Here is a 17,852-nt window from a genome sequence, read left to right on the forward strand (position 1 = left end):
CCAAACCTTGGTTGATCGGAAATTCAAAATCTCCGTTTACATGGACACTAAATGAGATGATCCGATCATGACGTGTGTATACATGTACCAAGCGTTGGATCAGATTAAATCTTTTAAGCATGCGCAGAACTTCCTACCAAACTTGGCAGTTCTGTCTGCGTCTGGTTTTTGGGAGGCCTGACAAACGATGCGCTCGGACCGAGCGGAAAGAAAAAAGGAGAGAGGAGGAAAAAAGCGCTTGGCAGCGAAATGTACGAGAGAAAATGTAGAGAATGAGCGATTGAACCGGCGTGGGAGAGCGAGTGGGCTGTGGAGAGAGAAAAGAGGAAGAGGAGGAGGATAATTTCCTGCTTCCTGCAGCTTTAAATAAACTTGAGTGTATAAGTCAGCGTTCCTAGACTCCCCCCGCCATGTTGTTCACAGCGAGAGCGAGAGCGACCGGTGGTTTCCTGTCGTTGACAAGGCGGAAAAACGTCACGCTGACGTCGCACACATGCGCAGTGAAGATTATTTTACTCTTCAGATCCGAATGGGTGTTTACATGGACGCCAATCGGAATGGCGATCGGCAAAAACCACCTCTCTCATTCGGAATTAAATTTAGATCCGATCGGACCGAATCGGATTAGAATCTTCAGTCTGACATGTTTACATGAAACATTTTTGATCTGATCAGGCCTTCAATCCGATTAGTTGTGTCCATGTAAACGTAGCTACAGATAGGTTTAGTGAATGAGATGGAGCATCAGAAAACTGTTTAGTAGCCAGAGCAGTGACAAATGAAAGGTATTATAAAAGACGCCTTTACAGTATAATAGACTATATATATAATAGACTATATATAGATATAATAGAGTATATAGACTGATCATATTAACAATGACATCCAGACAGTACTGTGCTTATCGCTTGCTGTGATATCTGAGATTTATGGATAATCTTATGAAATTATTTTGTTCTTAAAATTGGCCTCAGGGAAATAGTTCATTAATTATTGACTAATTTTGAACACCTATGGGGACTTCACACTGGTAAGACCCAACAAGAGCCCCAGTAACAACCTGAGAGGGAACGGCTGTGACTAACAAAAACAAAAGAAAAAAAAACATCATCTATAAAAATTTATTATGGGCAAAAATGGTTGTGTTTGGGCTATATCATCTTATATTTACAGATTTCCACATTTTTTGTGGATTATTTTTTATCTTTAATGAAGTCACTGTTGCATGAAGCCTCTTCCTTTTTTGACCATTAGACATTATTTATACCTATAATTTATAAAAAAAAATTTAAATTCTATATATTTGGATAGTTAATTATATTTCTTTAAAACCATGCAACAGGCTATCCTTTACTTTATTTTACATGTATGCACTAATCTCCATTTGTTTAACACCTATGATGATCTGGGATGTGGTTGGTCAGGCGGGTCGGTCTCTCCAATACTGGACCTTATCCACAAACAGAGCCAAGAGCAATGCTCTAGTGAATTTAATCTATTCATAAAGCAATCATCATCATGGGCCATGTAATTTTGGTGATTCTTAAAAACACGTCCCTTCCCAATTCTCCTATTTACAGTTTCCAGCACATTCAAAGCCATATCCATTGCACACCATAATGCCTAGGCATGTCAAAAGTATCTAAATGTTTACAGCAACTCGTAACACTTAGTTACATTTATGTAATTATCTGTGGTATGGCTCTTCCTGTTGGTCATCAGGAAAGAAAAGAAGGTAATTGTGAGGAAATGTTTAAATATTGTGCAGACTTTGATTTTAAATTAAAGCTGCTTATGAACCTTTGTTTTATTTGTGACAGGGTGGTTCAGCTGTGCTAGTTTATATCAGTGTGGTTTCAGATCAATCAAGTCAATCTAAGATTAAAATCTGACAGGAATCACAATGCAGTCTGATGCAATCCCACCATTTGTGTTACCAATCTCCCCTGTCTGCAAAATCTGTGTACCCCATACAAATGGATAAGAGTTTGTATGAGGGACCGAACATTTTCATAGCAAGTTTTTTTCTTTATAGATCTCAGCTGTTGAATGGAAGTCAGCATCTGTAGATTTCTTGCTTCCTTTTTGTTGTACGCAAGATTTAAAAAGTCCTCAGGCCTTCAAGTCAGTATTGGAGTTCCTATTCCGTATATCTTTAACGTAGTTCATCCTGCATTTGAGAGCAAGACACAAAGAGAGTGAACTCATAAGGAAAAATCTATATTTTTGTTTTTCAGAACCATGAACTTGGATTTAAAGAGGCCATAGCGCTGCCATAGCCTAAAAAAAGCCAACAAAAACACTTTGTATATAGGCAATCTTTTGGCTTTGAGGTCTGTTAACCAGAGCCTGCTCTCCCTAGAACAAAACTTTGATATCTTACTTGTAAATACCACAAAGAGGTTCAGATAGTAGGAGTAGCCCTGGTGGAAACCACCCTGATTTAAAATAGTAAAACAATGATATTGTATTAGGAATATACATTCTTTGGTTATCTGATTATATTTAAAAGTCATCAATATTCCTTCAGCACTCCCATCAAAACTTTTGAGAGACATGTTCAACCTTCTTTAGAAAATCAAACCCACATGAATTCTCAGCAAACTCAGGAATAGGGCTGAATGATATGGCCAAAACTTTATATACCAATATATTTCTTCATTTTGGTCAACACTGCATCATTCTAATACCAGTATAAACAATATTAAACCCCCAGAAAAGAAACCCATACAAACTTCTGAACTGAGCTTCAACCTCAACAGTTTATTTTTCACGGCCTCCTTAAATTTTTTGTGAATAAATTTCATATTTTAATGTAGACAAATATATCTAAGCATGAAAGACTATGTTAAAAAATCAAAACTAGCTCTGGAAATACAGAGTAAAGGTCCCCGGTTATTTCTTAAAATTTTAACTTTTGATAAACCCTTATTGAAACAGTAAGCAGCCCTTTACAATACAGTTCTCTTTGGTTTCTTATTTATAAATCCCCTGTGCTCTAGTCTTGACTTAGTTTGTTTTTATTTTTTTTTTATTTTATTAAAGCCCTATTTATTTTGTACCTCCCATCTTTTACAAAAACAAATAAGACAGACCAGGCCCTATTTTATAATCACATGGGCACAGTGAACGTAAACACTAGAAATGTTCCCTAGCATGAACCAACATTTTAATCTCAGCAAGGACGAGCATAGTCAAAGCAAAAATCAATTGACATGTTGCATACTGTCAGAGGATGGCTCTCTGACAGTGGTGACGCTCTCCTCTTACTTAAAGGCAGCTCTTCCACTGTAACTACAATTTGAAGCTACTGTATGCGACTAGCTGTTGCTTTATGAGCAAAATGCTCTCTACCCGGTCTGAACGCTGGCTTCTGTCGAGTACAGGTCATCCAGAGCGGGACATTAGGAGGCATTATTACGGGCGCGCATTTTATTGCTAAAACTAACAGTGATAAAGCTGAGCAGCACATTATTGCAGCTGCAGAGCACAACTTGCCGGGCTGTGGTGTAAGTCATCGCACATGTAGACAATGTGCTGCGGTTCTTTCTGTTCAGCTTGAATCAAGTACATTCAGAATGCTAGTCATTGACCAACACCTTAACCACAGACTGCAGCATATATTGTTATAGAATAAAATGAATATGTGACCCTCCCTACTCTGGTGAATACATATCTAACTCACTGTTACACAGCCAGGACAGAACCCACACCGCCTGTTCTGAATCCCACCTCCTTGATCAGTGTCTTCCCCACCAAGAGACCCTACTAGTCACAGGGATACTGACTTCTGCCACACTGATCTTCAACACCAGCATGCTACAGAGTTGCATTCTCAGCTTTGTCCTCTTCACTCTCTCTACACATGGCTTCTCTACTATCAATAAAACAAACATGGCTGTGAAGTTTGCAGATTACAGCATTATGGTGGGTCTCCTCTCTAATAATACAGAGCCCAACAGAAAAGAAGATATCTGAACCGCAACCTGAACACCAGGACGACCGAGGAGGTTATAGTGGACCAGAGGAGAGCCAAGGAGACTAAACAGGCTTCCCTCTGTACACATGGGGAGGAGTTGGACAGTATGGCCAGTATGAAGCTCCTGAACACCATCCAACCATTTTCTGACACACTTAATCCCAAGTGGGGTTGCGAGGGGTGCTGGTGCCTATCTCCAGCAGTCTATGGGCGAGAGGCGGGGTACACCCTGGACAGGTCACCATTCCATCGCAGGGCAACACAGAGACAAAAAACCATTCACACACACACTCACACCAAAGGAGAATTTAGAGAAGCCAATTAACCTAACAGTCATGTGTTTGGACTGTGGGAGGAAGTCGGAGTACCCAGAGAAAACCCATGCAAGGCAGCAGTGCTACCCACTGGCCACTGAGCAGCTCCTGAACACATTTCCTCTAATTTCTCTCTAAGATCTCACCACCTATTAAAGAATGCCCTCCAATGGCTCTCTTTTGCAGGAAGTTGAAATGGACTGGTCTCACGACCTAAAAAACCCTGGGTCCTAGCGTACCAGTAATGTATGAAAGCTGCATACATGAGAAAATTGAGGACTTGGCGACCTAGAGTGGTGAGGGCAGCATAGATTATGGGATGCCATCTGCCAATCTGTATTCAATTTATGCTTCAAGAGAAGAGCCAGAAGAATTGCCACTGATCCTGACCATCCAGAGAATACACTGTATGTCCCACTTCCATTGAGGAAAGATCAGAAACAATAAATCCAATAGATTGACTTAAAAACAATGTCTTTCATAAAGCTGTAAAGGCAATCTTCCCTTGTAGTCCAATACTTAGAAGCCATCTCACCTTCACCCAGGGACACACACCCCTCAGGCACATGACCAGCAGCTCATTTTATAGATGACCTGTACTTTAACTACTACATGCTACATCTCTATGTACACATTTTTGATCTTTTATAAGTGCTTCATTCTTTCTTTGGTCCCCCAATAAGCATTTCTAATGTCTGTCATCTTCCTAGATGTGTATATTGGGCTGGATGTCTAAAAATTTTAAAAGAAGGTGAACATAAACAAGTTTGTTTGTGGCACAGGCCTTATGAAGAAGTCTTAATCAGTCATTCATAATGAAAACAAATCCAAACCAAACATTAAAAGAATAACAAGTTCATCCTATGGGAAAGTAAACTTTGATTAAAGAATAGGAGATTTCTTTCTAGTATTTATGTCCTTTGTACACCCTGATCATTCCTGTTGGATATTCTTGTCCATTTAGAATTTCAAAGAATATTGCTTCTTTTATTCCAAAGTGGACAATATTTGTTTATATCATACAATATATATGTACAATGCTGCTGTTTTGATGATGATCAATGGCCTGTTCTGACTCATGTCTGGAGACTTGACCAAAGCACTTACATTACAATCACTCACTCACTGATGGTGGCAAGCTAAATTGTAGCCACAGCTGCCCTGGGGCTCACAGAGAAAAGCGAGCTTACTGTGCACAGGCGCCACCGAGTCCTCTGACCAATATCAGTAGGCAATACAGGTGAAATGTCTTAACATGGACATGACACTGAAAGCCGGAGCCGGGGCTTGAACCAACAACCCTTCGATTACTGTTACATGCCTGCCAGGCTGTTTGTTTCTCCTTCCCCTCCCCCTTTTTTGTTTGTCTTCACAGGTAGTGTGGAAGTAATGAAAGCTGGCATCAATCTCCCCTGATTGGGCCATGGTTGACGAGGACCAATCAACATCTAGGGAGGCTGTATTTAAGAAGCCCAGCTGGGGAGCTGAGGTCTCTCTAGGGCTCTCGGCCTTTCTCTCCAACTGGCTCTGTTACGCTGACACACGTCTTGTTTGTTTGAAGGTTTGTGGTGGGAGATTAGTGGGCGAGGTAAGTTTGGGGTACCCTGTACATTTCATCACGCAGGTGTTTTATGTTAGACACACTAGGTAAGCAGGTGGGTGCCGCCCATGTAAAGTTTGGTTGGACTCCTTTGTTAGATTAGATAGGCAGGGTTTTTGTTTTCTATTTTCTTTTCTGTAGACTAGATGGTAGTTAGGCCCTGTTTTGTTTTATTATTTTCTTTGATTTGGCACCACCTAACCGTCCCTTTCTCCCCCACAGTGTGTACAAGCCTTCTGGGATTTTTGTTGTTAATAAATCCCTATGTCTTTTAAAACGTTCACCTGGACTCTGTCAATTTTTGTGGTTGTCGCGTTACTCCCCTCCTCCTTACAAAAGGGGGGGCTGTAACAATTACAGAAAAAAAATTAATGTATACGACATGTAAATTGATTTTTTTTAAATATATTTTTACTTCTTAGAAAAAAACTATTAGAAAAATGACACTACATTTAGGTTTCAAAAACATCACTCTATAAAACAAATGCCTGATTTTATTATTTTTCTATTTTTTCCTTGAAGCAACACTGTGTGCGTTTTCGCAAATGGAGGCACCAGATCTGTGACTTCAAGGTTTGGCGACCCTGAAAGTAACTGGCAACACTTAACTGTCAATTATCGACAGCCTCAATTAATAATCAGAGAGCAAAAAGTAATCAAAGACATTTTTTTTTTATAGATTTACTATAGCTGAAAGTAAAACTTGAGCACTTCTGTTAGAATGTTAAAATGTTTTGGTTTTTTTATGTAAAATGCAATTTTTTTTTAAATATCATTTTGGTATAATTACTGCTCTAAGTAGGTTGCCCCATCAGTTAAAGGCATGTTTTAGAGTCTCTATACTCCCATTAATGATGAAACGATTACAATATTAGTTGACAATTATTTCAATAATCACAATTAATCCGATTAATTGTTTTAGCCCCAACAGTCATGAAACAGTCTCCCTCTGTGTCTTGGAATCTAATAGCAGACAAGCTTGGACCAAAAGAACGAAAAGTCATGGAGTTAATTGTAAAGACAAGGCCACATTCACCTCTCTAGATTAAATCCTACCAGAAATATGTCTACTCAGGTAAGCGGTATATCTGTTGTATTACCCAAAAACAACTTTTTAGGGTTCACTCTAATGTTGAAGAGGAGCTCAAACCGCTGTAGAGCAGTGCTCAGGGTCACATAACCATGAATTAACTGCTAATAGCAACTAGTAGAGAGCAGAAAATTAAAGGTGAAAGTATGTGTACAGTAAAACACCATGAAGAGGCCACATTTTTCTACAAGGGTCTCCAAATTCAAAAATCACATATAGGCAGAATTCAAACCTGAATCACCTATTGAGCACAAAATGGAGAATGTTAATAAGCACCTGACTTCATGGGAAAGTGGTGGCAATCTTTGGTTATTAATATCCTAACTTATTTAAAATCAAAGATACATTTTCCAAATAGTAAAAAAATATCAACTTTTGTTTGAAGCATTTCTTCCATCTTTAGAAAGTGATGCAGGTAGAACTGAGCTACTGGCAGCTGAAGAGTGACTTCAGAAGCAAAGAAAGCGCTATTAACAGCCAGCGCATACCCTATATACTGATGACGTCTTCAATAAACATAGAGGAGCACAGTTTATCCTCCATACACCAACTGCAAAAACAAAGACAGCAAGTCCTGCAAAGACAACTGAATGTTCAAACACATATACACGCATGTCCTCGAAGGGAAGCTGCTCCTAACGTGAAACACACTATCCACCTATATAACTTGGGCTTTAAGAACAGCTGTAGCTTAAGTGGGATTGGTGTGGTAACCTTGAAAGATGAAAAACTAAAATCCAAGAGCAAAAGCAAAACAAAGTATGTTTAAAATCAGAAATAGGCTTTAAGGGTCGGGGCAAAAGAAAGGACCAATATCAGGCTGGGTCTTCTCAGTCAGCAGAAAAAGCACAGAGGATTAATTCATCACCATGCAAACCCTATGGCATCGTCTGGAATAAATTACCCAACGAAGCTCAATTTAGACTAAACACACACAACTGGCCATAGAAAGCATGCAGACACGGTGGGAGAGAAAGCTTGACAAATGCAGAGAGGCTGTCCAGGTCAAATGACCATGATAAGCTGCTACATACTATTAAACAGTGAGATGGATCAAATAACCTGCTCTGGTTTGAGTTAGCAGTACTTTAGTGTTTCCAGCTGATAAAGAGCAAACTTTGTGTTCCCTATGGGTTAAGGAGGGTTTAATTGTAGACCAGAGTTATGATTATTGATGGCAAAGAGTCAGAAATGCTTCCAAGCCCACAGATAAATGAAACATACTACTTAATATCAAGCAGATAGGGTAATATGGCAATCCTATTGAACTTGCAACTGAGTCAAAGTTTATCTGATTGCTTCCAGCTTACCAAACAGGCTGTGTAAAAATTTATTTTAATAGTCTTTTTTATGTTAAAGTTTGATACAAAGAAAATATAGTTAGAAATAACTGAATTAAAAGAAATATGTTTTTTCAAATCATTATTTTAAAGAGAATTATCCAGCACATAAATGTGGCCTTGCTGTCCCATAATAGGCTACCTTAGAGTGACCTCACCAGAAAATGGTGATTTATTTTTTCTATGCCTGTTTTTATGAGAAAAAATGTCTGCTCAAAAAAGGTGGAATGAAATCTGAAATTTGTAATTCACTTTTTGTCATTTTCTCTCAAACTGCACCAATGGCACACAGAAGGCAGAGTAACGTGCCAAAACAATTACTTATATGAACCAATGAATGCTTAAAGGTTATTAAACCTCAGGAAACAAAATCTGTGTCAAATTCAAAACCTATTTTTTAATTTCATGCACTGGAACCTGGTGGTGTAAAGACGGAGAGGATGCAGGTCGACAAAACAATGATGTTACCCTCATATGTGCCAACTCTAAAGTTAAACAAGAAGGGGGCAGTATCAGTCTTAGGGATTTTCAACAGATGCTAAATGAGTAGTCATGATAAAAGAAAAAATATTTAGGAAGAGAATTAATTGGATTTCTGTCATAAAACTTAATCTGACATTTTCAGCAATATCAAACTGACCCTAAGCTACCTGTTGACCCTATAGTAGATTACCCATGATGGACAGTGTCCTGCATTTTTTTTTTCACTTTTGTTCTCTTTCCATTCCTAATTCTAAGAAAGGAAGGGAAAAAAACAGTGGTTCGAGTCCAGTGATCTGTGTTGTCTCAACAAACTCGTCCGTTTTGTGTTCATGCGGAAAACGGGCGTAGGATTCGTGCCATGGTGGTGCTGGTGTGTTCTTGTTAATGTTAAGGTCAAGTTATACAATGAATAGAAATTTGCACAAAAAAAAATAATACAAAGAAAATAATAATAAAAGATATTTGAGTCTTATTAAGTACACCTTCATCCCCCAATGGTGTTGCTGTTACTCTGAGAGGACTTGAGACTTTTACTTTAGCAAAATGTATTAAAATGAATTTGAGGCAAAAAAATAAAACAGTTAGGATATCATCTTTTATGTACAGTAAATTTAGAACCAGAATGCAATGTGGTTCTAAGAACTATATGAGAAAATCTTTATTTTTAACAATCTAAAGCGGGAAATGTGAAAAAAAAAACAGCTGATGTTAAGCATTCAGCATCTTAAAAAGTTGTAAACTTCACACCTTTCATTGACCTTTCTCATTTGCTTGAGGGAAATGGGTAAAGCTGGTTTTACATTAGCTGTTCAGGCAGGAGACCAACTTTCCTTAAGTGGGGGCAATCCAACTGAAAAATTCAAGGCCAGATAAATGGTGTTGTTTGGCTGAGGTTTTTTTTTTCTGTCTGTCTGTCTGTTTAGCCTGCCACACACACACACACAAACATATATACAAAGAGGGAAAAAAGCCCACTATCTCAAGACCTTGTACTTGAGCCTTATCATCACCACAGCAGCACAGATGGTAACGTACCCTTGACAAAGACTCACATCATATTCCCAAACTTCTAGTGAATCTTTCTCACACTGTAGGTGCCTAAACATGTTCTCTCCTTGTTGCATCTCCCAAAATAAAAACAAAAACAAACACGTACATGAATATCTGCACAACTTGAATATATGGGAAATTACTTTTGATCACAATCTGTGCAAAATAATGCTGATCCTGCTAGCTGTAAATCTGAACTATGATTACAACTTCAGACATGTACATGTGTGCACAAAAATCCCTAAAAAACTACAATAAAAACACTAACACATAATAATGAATACTTGAATGACTACAACTCTTATATATACTAAATTTGAATATAAACAAGTTGCATATAAAATCCACAAATAAAACATAAACCATCAAATTTAATAATTTAACAATACAGCGTATTGAATATTTAGTTCAGACGCAACTTCCCCCTGTCACCTTGTAGGATCTTCTGCATATCTCCATATAAATAAAGCTGGGCCATCTGCCCTGCAATCCAATAATACTGCAAGTGTTTTTCCAGTAACATTGTGTTGCAAAGGGCCTTATTAAATTTATGTGGAAACGTGGCACAGCCAAACAATTCCAAAACAATCAATGTCAGCTATTGATCACTGTTAAGAGAGGGATTTAAAAGAGCTCAAGCAGACAACATCAGCATCAGTTTTTATACCTCAAACCTAAACGCCATAGCATGTTAATACAACTTGATTTCCTGCATGGATCATGTTGCATATGAATCTCTCATCTCATTTCTTTTTTTTTTTTTCTTTTGGGGGAGGTATGATAGGATGTTAAAAATGACACCTTACAGGACAGGGATTAACCATATCCAGCTGGTGGAGATGTGTATACCATTAGTCTAACTCAATCAGGGAGCTAATTCAATCAAAGGCACAGTGGGCTGTCCTGACGTAGGGGCATCTGTTACACAGACTTCTCACTGAATCCTACGGTGACATTTAGCCACAACATTTAGCCTAACGTAGCCCTTCAAACAGCGTGAAGTTTGTCAGAGATGCGTAAATGTGCATCTTTTTTCACAGATTCCTTTGACTGAAAAAAAAGCCATTATTCCAGGCTGGATTTGACTTTTTTCTGGAAAATATCACTTCTTTTACAGACACAACGACGGCTCTCTGTCTTAGAAAGCCTCATTAGTGACTTTCCATTCAATCTGATCACGCTTTCTTCCAGCACATTTGAAGCCAGCTACTTGTAGTTCATAGAAAAATAAGCATTTCCCCTCACTATCATAAACAGATCTAACTTTAAGCTTTTTTTTTTTTAAATTTGCAAAATCTCCTCCTCTGCAAACATTAAATGTCTAAAAATATCAAACTCTTTCTTATATCAACTTATAACTTTAGGTACACACATTTTTATAATTCCTGCATGTTTTGCATCTACCTAAGCATATTTACTGTTTCAAAATGTTTTCATTCAGAGGAAACATGATGCATATTTTTTTTCTTCTTTCTTTCTTTTGTATAATATGGTTTAAGAATGCAAATTTACAATATTTTGCAAGTATTATATAGTTTAAAAACATACATTTCACCAACATAAAGGAATTTATGTATGTTGTGTAGAAGGACATGAAACATTTTTGCTTAAGTAACTAAATATGCTTACGTAGATGCAAAATATGCACAAATTGTTTTGTTTTTTTAAAGTGTAAAACCCTTTTAATCCCTAATTTTTATGCGTGGATTTGGAGCGCAGAGGCCTATGGAAAGAAAACCCAACTGGCAGAAAGGTGAATCAGAGGCCAAAGGTTCATCAGCTCAAAGAGAGCCATGCTTTCAGGACAGAATGTGGTGGTTTAAGCTTATATTTAAGCTCTGAAATAATCGGACGTCCGACATACTTAGATATAAAAAATAAAAAAAACTGACAAAAAAACAAAAAACCATAACAATGGTTTACATCCTCCTGAATCTACAAAGAAAACAATAGGTTGGAGAAAAGGCCAAAACTAACCTGCCACTTTATTACTTTTACACAAAGGCCAGTTTTTTTTATACTGACATGTCAAAGTATAATATTCAAGTATGAAAAGAGTTATAATAAAGTACAGTGTGGTATAAAAAAAAAGTAACTGTAAGTCATATGCAAACTGAATGGCCTCATGGATTCCCTATTTCTTCCTAGAATATCCTTCCTGTGGTTTTGCAGTAATGATTTATCCGTTCGGCACAAAAAAATCTTTTTGACTCTCTAGAGTCAAGAAAAACTGAACCATCTGTAACACACACATATATATAAGCAAACTTCTCTCTCTCGCTTCCAAACACATATACTCAAGTCTTTGTAAAGGTAATGAATGTAGGTTCTCTCACCTTGCAGCTAGGGGGTTTTAGGGGTAGTCCAGAGGCAGGATTTCCTTGATGCTGAGTTGTATTAGTCTGCTGGGGTGAGTGGGAATCCTCAGACTCTTTTCCACTGTGGTAGACCACCCTATCAGAGATATGAATACTTGAAGCACAGCCCATGCTTCAAACCCACTTCAGCCTTTTTGTCTTTTTTTTTTTTTTTTTGCACTAGTGCGTTACTTTGAGGCTACAGGAGTGTCATTTGCTCTCTCTCTCTCTCTCTGAAGGTCCACTCTTCCTCCAAAAGATTAAAATTTTCTCCAAAAATATATAAATATTTTTTTTCCTTCTACAAATGCATATGTGTTTACAACATCTAGGCCACAGGGAAGCCGGTTCTCCAGTTGCTCCAACATAAGGCATGAATAAAATATCTGTTTACCCCCCCACCCACCCCTCAACCAGGAAGCTGATTTCCTCTCTGTTTTTTGTTTTGTTTGTTTGTTTGTGTTGTTTTTTCACATGAAGTTAATTGCAGAGTGAGTATTAAATGAAAGTAGCTGTCCTGAAAAAAAACTTGGGTTCCGTTACGCTTCAGCTGCAAAGACCCCAACAATTGCACCCCTCACTCCTGCTCCTCTTCTCACCTTCAATTCGTACCACATCACCATTTTCTCAACACCTCCTCCTCCTCCTCCTCCCGCCCCCCTGAACTTCACTGCTGTCAGGTAGGCCTGAGACCCCCAACCCCCCCCTCTCCAGCTTTACGCATGAGTTTTATCCATTTTTTGTCTCCAAGGTTTCATGCGTGTTCGTCCTCCCCCACCTGGGAGCCATCAAAAATATTGCCTTTTATTATATTTTTTTTTATTCCTAAAGAGTCTGGTTGTCCACTTCAGCTCAACAGACGGGCCAGAAAAGCGATTCTCACGACACTTTGCCTCAGTCCTGAGCGGCTCATCATCAACAGGCTGAAATATTTACACTGCGGAGTGTTATTCTGGTCAGTCGCTCCCATGTCAAACACCCTCGGTGAAACACAAGGCCATGCAGCCCGACGGAGCGCTTCATTTGTCAGCCTCACAATTCACCAATTTAGGATCCTGCTGGATGGCTCGCAGTCTCCATTCAGGCATCCGCTCCCCCGGTGAAGGATGATCCGTCTGATTTAAAAGCTCCAACCCCGGCTGCAGTTCAGTTCGCTCCAGGCTCCGCGATCCTTCCTCTCATTCTGGCGCTTGACAAAAACAGATGGAGAGGCTGTTTGATTGTAATATGAAGATGTGCCACATCTGGAGAATGCAATCGCTTGAGAGAGAGAGGGAGAGAGAAAGAGAGAGAGACACTCAGAGGAAGAAAAAAAATCTTCAAAAAAAAGGAATGAAAAAAAAGCGCTCCGTGTCCACAAGTTTCAGATGTTAAAAATCGGTGACGGCAGGGTTATTTTAGCCTGACGCGAGCGGACGTGAGGCGGGATCGAGCTACATAATGCTAATTTTAATGTTTGTCTTTTCTCTGCCTTTTCTGGCGTTTGCCCTTCCAATTCTTCAGCACTGCTTGACAGCGGCACATCCAATAAAAGCACCCGCAAGGATTGACCTACAGCCTTTACTGACGTTAATGCAAATGAGGCTTGCGCGGCCAATGGGAAGCGCGCGCTGCGCCACTGGGTGTTTCCCCCCGCGCGCCGTGGGAACTTTGAAAGCAGGAAGAGCGCTCTTTAAGCACTACTGCATTCACCGCCTTCACTTTTCTGCGATTTTTTTCCTCCTTTAAGGCTCTAGGATGTAGATTTTATGGGTTTAAAATGAAATAACCGGCTGCAAAAAGCTGACTTCCAGCAAACGTAAAAAATAGGCACATTTTTGTTATTAAACAATATTTTAAAAGGGAAATGTTTTTGTTTGTAAGTTAGATTTTTTCTGCTGTACACTAATTGCTTTAATTTCATGTATTATTTTTTATATAAAACATTTTACCTCAATGCCTGTCCCCTTATTAAATAATAACCATTTGTAATGAATATCATAGTAATATTTCCTATTGTTTGTATTGATTAGAAGTGAAATTACTATTAGGCCTACCATGCATGTGAACTACAGTATTAAAAACTCAAATTTCCTAAAAATCTTAATAATGGCCTTTATGCATACATTTCTGCATAAGCGCATTTTTATTTATCTTCCTTTTTTACTGATCAAAAAGAGTTTGGTTGTGTGGTGTATTATGGTTTAGATTTGAGGAATTATTTTTCTCAGCTCTATTTAATTAAGGACCGTTGTCAAGTTTTTTAATGTACTAGATATTAATGCAATATAAATAGTATTACTTAAATAAAAATATTTTAATTATTAAGATTATTTGGTTGACTTCACTGTTTTTGAATTAACCTAAGCCAGTAAAAACAGTTTTGCACATTTCTGACACATTTTTCTAACACATTTTACATTTTAAAACTCTAAACCACCCCCCACATGTCTTAACGAACAGCTTTTAAAAAACAGGAGAAAACTGAAAAAGTATAGGGCAAAATAAGTAGTCTAAGCCCAAAATTAAAACAATCCACATCAGATTAAAATATATACATATTTCGAAATATATTTACAAACACTTTGTAAAATTAATTGGAAACAAAATGAGCAATGGCCTGAAAGACAACGTTTTGTCTCTAATTGCAAGAATAGCTTAAATAGCTTGAATGGAAAACAAGAAAGACCTTTGGAAAAGATAAATTTCTTATGCATTACTATATTACTGCCTCTTTTTTGCAGTAATTCTAAAAATGTCTGAAAATTAGCTCAATAAATGTGAACACATAATTTCTTTGCAAACAAGACAAACTCAACTGAATTGTTGTATAATGAACTCAGTCTGACTGTATCATGTTGGCATGTGCTGTCTTACCCAATTTACGTAATTTGCTTAATGTTCTGTTGTTGGATTCGCCTCTGTTAAAAGGAAAATTTATTAATTATAAATAAATATTAAAAGTGTACTATACATTTTGTTTATGGTTCAAATACTTTAATTTGGAATGCATGGACCTTCGTTGTTTTTTTTTTTATTGTTATGCATTTAATAAAACAGCCTACTTACAGACTCCACTCCTCTATGAAGTATAGTATGTTTATGTTACAGATCAACTAGGCAGCCACATGCTGATTGGGACAATTCTGTGTTGATAAAGAAAGAAGCAGACTTTTTATTCCTTGTGCTATTCAGCATGACCTGATATCAGTCAACAGGCAACACGGAACAAGCCAGTAGTGATGCATGATTTCTAATGTGAATCATGGCTCCATACTTGTTTGACATTTTTTACTCTGTGTATTTAATCTTTACACTTGTATTAATAAAAAACCTCTTTGTATGATTTAAAAAAAAGGTTAAAAAACAATCCACTGGACTTTGTTTCCAAGTTTGAAGACGTTTTGCTTCCCATCCTGGAAGCTTTTTCAATTCAAAATGTCAGGAATAGCGTTGAGCTCAAGGTTTTATACAGTAGCACATCAAAACCTTGTTTTTGTTTTGCAAACATGCAAACTGACACTGAGGAATGGGTCCATGCCTTCGGAATGGGGGGAGTTTGGCTTCTTTTGTTACCCTGCAATGCCCAATACCCGTCTAAGTCTCTTTGTATGACTTTACTGCATTAAAGTGTTAATGTTCAGTTAAGGCAGTTAATCTGGTTTTATTGCAAAAAGACAAATAATGAGTCCTTTCAGCTGCTGCCATATTGAGTTTGTCAGCAGAGCAAATCAGTACAACTTTCATGCTGATTTGGTACTTTTTTTCATGCAACAGAGATGTGTGGGATTCATGTGTGAGTTTCCTGTATCAAATACATGACTTGTCCTGTATCTCCACAGAGGGACCTACATCAGGACCATAACTCTGTAATATTCTTTAAACCATTGATTTAACACAATTAGCAATGCGGTTCTCTTCTTTTTCTTAATTGTAAGAAAAAGTTCAATGTACTGTAAACAGGGCCCTTTAGAACAACCTGCATTTGCTAAAAATACACACTGTGATTATTGTGTTTGTTAAATGCTTCTTTGTTAAAGAGGATATTAGCATCAATGAATTGATCTGAATGTGAATTAGATCTCACATAAAATTTAATTTCGGCTGCTAAGTGGCACATTGGGTAGCACTGCTGCCTTGCAGCAAGAAGGTTCCGGGTTTGATTTCCTGCCCGAGGTCTTTCTGCATGGAGTTTGCTAATTCTCCCTGTGCATGTGTGGGTTCTCTCCTGGTACTCCGGCTTCCTCCCACAGTCCAAAAACATGACTGTTAGGTTAACTGGCTTCTCTAAATTCTCCTTAGGTGTGAGTGTGTTGTTTGTTTGGTGTTGTTTGTTTGACCTGTTTGTCTCTGTGTTGCCCTGCGATGGACTTTGACCTGTCCAGGGTGTGCCCCGCCTCTCACCGGTAGACAGCTGGAGGCACCAGCACCCTTCATGGTCCTGCGTGGGATAAGAGTCCATAAAATCTAAGATCTGTGACAGACGGTCGGCCTGTCCTGAGTATACCCAACCTTTCACCCAGAGCCTGGTGCTATTATTGAGTGGCCAAAACGGTGAACATTACAAAAGTCCAACTCAACCGTGATAAACTCACCAGATCTACCTACATAATGAAGTTCAGAGAGAACAAATAATACCTGTAAATGATCAGAATCAGATTCAAATTTATTGCCAAGTAGGTTTGCACTCACAAGGAATTTGACTTGGTTCTGATGGTGTAGACAAAGTACATATATATGCAGAATACAAAATCTATAGCTGTGTACAATCTAAAACATACAGTATACTTTAAACAATATATAGTATATGCCTATATATTATATACACAGTAGACTGTGGGCCGGATCTATCAAAGGTTTGCGTGTATAAAAACGTGAGCTATTTCACTGCGCACGCTAAAAAATGTACAAACTGATCTATCAACAGCGTGCTAAAAGGATTTGGTCTTTAAAACGTGCTAAATAGCGTTTCTTATCCATTTAGTACTTTTTCTGCAATGAATATGCAATATGGGGCGTCTACACGCAAAAGTGCGTCTTGTGGGAGGAGAACATGTAAATATATTAATTTAGCACTCGCAAAGTGATTTATTAAACCTGAAAGCAATTTTGCTAACGGTATCTGACTCTATATTTAACATGTTTCAAAAAAAGGTGCAAATGGTCTGTATGCGTAATTGCGCACACATGGCAGCGGTTATTGTAGCAAGAAGGAGACATCGAAATGAAGCAGGGAGACGCAGAGAACGCATTTTTTCACTACGTGTGAATATTTTTGCAATGAACGAGGAAACAATCATCAAAACATATCGTTTATCCAGCATTGCCATTTTGGAGCTGTTGGGGGAACTCCGAATGGATTTGGAGCCAGCCACAAGGAGGACCCACGCAATACCAGATATCACAAAACTCCTTGCAACATTGCGCTTTTTAGCATCTGGGATCTCCCAATCTCGTTTTTCAGAAGTGCTGTCCGACGTTCTAAATGCCATGTCGCCCGGACGCCCTAACGGAGAGAACCCCGACCTCCTCCTTGCGCCTGTGGAGCAACATGCCAATGCTGGGGGGATGCGTAGGCACAGTCATCTTATCCACAGTCCCTTCTTGTGAGCCATTTGGTATGTGCATTTTTCTACAGGCCAATACAAAACACCTGTTTT

The sequence above is a fragment of the Cyprinodon tularosa genome, unplaced genomic scaffold (assembly GCF_016077235.1).
Source record: "Cyprinodon tularosa strain WSP-4 unplaced genomic scaffold, ASM1607723v1 ctg687, whole genome shotgun sequence".
Classification (NCBI taxonomy): domain Eukaryota; kingdom Metazoa; phylum Chordata; class Actinopteri; order Cyprinodontiformes; family Cyprinodontidae; genus Cyprinodon; species Cyprinodon tularosa.